Below are 2,653 nucleotides of genomic sequence, written 5' to 3' on the forward strand. Positions count from 1 at the left end.
TAAGCGCTCCCTACATTAGAGGATCTAAAGCAGGCCAACCTACAGCAGTTACAGGTTAATGTACGAGCCCCAAGGTCAATGACCTGACAGCAATTATTGGGCATTGGTTGCAGTTATAGCAGAAACACTGTGGTGTAAGGCTTACACTTGGTCTCTAGTTCTAACTGACAAACATCATGGTCCCTGTCCCTGTTTGGATGAGGATTGGGGCAGACAGACTTGCCTTTGATGCACCTTTAGTACGACAGTGGCACGTACGCTGCGTGTCCGACCAGCCATTTCTTTTTATGCACCCACCCTTGCAAGCCACTAGCCCGCTGAATGGGCTGGAAGTGCAAGTCGGAGGGGGTAGTTCCACCTTCCCGCCTTCCATACGCTCAATCGACGGAAGCTGCATCAGACCAAGGAAAGCGTGGAAACACAGTGTTTACCAGGGGATAAGTGAATGGGAGTAAAGATAGAAATTAAAATTCAGAGCTATTGAAAGCATTAAAACCCAAGGCTAAGCTAAGGCTGTTGGAGCAGCATACCTATCTATGGCTTTGCTATCACTCAAAGAAGCTTTTAAAGGCCTTTTTGTGTTGTGGTCTTGTGGCCCACCCACCAATGTGAAGCGACGAGGTGACCGAGTGGTTAAGGCAATGGATTGCTAATCCATTGTGCTTTGCACGCATGGGTTCGTATCCCATTCTCGTTGCCAAAATCGAGTGTAATAACTCGAAGGCAAGTGTAGGTTTAACAAGTAATCTTTATTTAGTTCCCACATCTGAATCCGATGTGCAAGCCTGATAGGCGTAAAATGGCCGGCACCCACTGTCCGACCTAACTGTCACAGTGACGTGCACCAGTGCCAACCGGCAGGATGAGACCTAGGCTAATCGAGCCCACGCGGGGTGGACGAGACCACTACACATTTCTTATCAGGGAACTCAGAGGGGTAGGTAATATGCGGCTCGGTGCAGATTCCAGATGTTTCCGTCACAGAAATGTGAGGAAAATATATTTTTGACCAAAGTTTGACTTTTGCAAGGGTAAAATGACCTTGAACGATCCAGGCAAATCACCCCGCACTGACTTCTCACAGGAGCCTAGTTTTCAAAATGTGCAAATCAGCAAGGTTACTCTAGATTCCCAGCTGAGCTTGGTCCCAAAATTCGCAGCTACCAACTTTGCAAAAAAAGGGTCAGTTTCCAGTGAAATATAATTGATTCATAGCCATTGAGTTTTGGGCTGTTTTTGTCACAGGCACTAGCTAGGCCCAGCCAAAACATTGAGGTACCATTTTTATCGAGAGATTTGTGGAAATGCTTGGTTCAAGAGAGGTGTGGCTCCCTGTGGATACCAGAACTTTCCATCACAGAGATGTGAGCAAAATGTGCTTTATTTAGTCAAAGTTTGAGGATTGCAAGGGTTGCTTGGGAAAAAATACGAGTGGGAAACCTCACGTAACCCCACCCTAGATTTCCCCAGCTGTCTAGTTTTTTTAAATGTGCAGGTTTGCCCGGTTTCCATATGTGCTCTTTGAGCAAGGGCCCAAAATCTACAGGTACCGACTTTGCGAAAAATGTGTCAGTTTTGAGTGGAAAAATGTGATGTATCCATGCTTTATTTTGGGCTGTTTCCTGTCAAGGGCTCTAGGTCCACCCACACAATTGAAGTAACATTTTTATTGGGAATTCGCTGATTGCTGGGTGGAAGGAAGTTTGTGGCACCCCACAGGTTCCAGAACTTTTCATCACAGAAATATGAGAGAAAATGTATTTTTTAGTAAAAGATTGAGGTTTGCAAGGGATTTTTGGTAAAAAAAACCTGGCCCACCCGCAAGTTTTCCCGATATCCAATGAGGATTTGATTGTATTATATATGATCTGGCAGTGGGGCCTTCTCGTGCGATACAACTTTTGTCTGTCTCTTATTTGTCCCTTGGTGTGTCCAGTTGCGACCCTCAGAAGTGACTACTGCTTTGTCGGCTTGGCTTTCACAGTTGTGATGTCCCTGGTGATAATCCAAGAATCAGCTGCCTGACCCTTGGAGTCACTTCTTGGATCTGGGGATGGGAATCAAGTTCTCCACAAGCCAGAAGCCAGAAGCCACAGGCAAAGTGCACCAGGTGCAGTCCTTCCGATGGTACAACCTTGCTTCATGCAGATTCAAAGGCAACAGGACACTCCTCTCTTGGTCCTCTCTCCAAATACACAGTGTACTGAAATTCAGGGTGCCAGGGGTGCCCAATATAACCTGTGAAAGTGCATTGAAGGAGCAGCATGGTCAACAGCAAATGGGCTAGTAGGTCCCCCCCCTCTTTGGCGACAAAGTACTGGTGATGCGTGGCATTTGGCATTTCTAAAGTACAGTATTCTAATTACTCTCCTCATGTCTGAACTCTTCCTCCACTTTTGATGAGCTTGGTACCCCACCCCAGAGGTGTGGCTAACTAAGAGCTACACGCCCACAGATAAGTGGTTTGGGATGGGTTTTCCGTCTCCGGCCCTGTCACCAACTTGTCTACAGGAACAAAAGGCACTTTGCTCTGGTGTGATTTACAGACAACCATTCAAAGACAGCTTCCTTTGAAGCTTGATTTTTGGGCTAAAACCCCTTGCAGCCTTTTTGGGCGAGGAGGTCACACCTCACTCTGCAGCAACTGCCTTTG

At 46.7% G+C, this 2,653-nt stretch overlaps 1 non-coding gene across 1 annotated transcript; it reads left to right on the top strand.

Annotated features, from left to right (window-relative positions):
• The first annotated feature begins 615 nt into the window (after window positions 1–615).
• On the top strand, window positions 616–697 carry TRNAS-GCU (transfer RNA serine (anticodon GCU)). The gene has a single exon. It is a non-coding gene; the product is annotated as a tRNA-Ser (tRNA).
• Window positions 698–2,653: the final 1,956 nt, after the last annotated feature.

This window comes from Lissotriton vulgaris, chromosome 9 (assembly GCF_964263255.1).
Source record: "Lissotriton vulgaris chromosome 9, aLisVul1.2, whole genome shotgun sequence".
NCBI lineage: Eukaryota > Metazoa > Chordata > Amphibia > Caudata > Salamandridae > Lissotriton > Lissotriton vulgaris.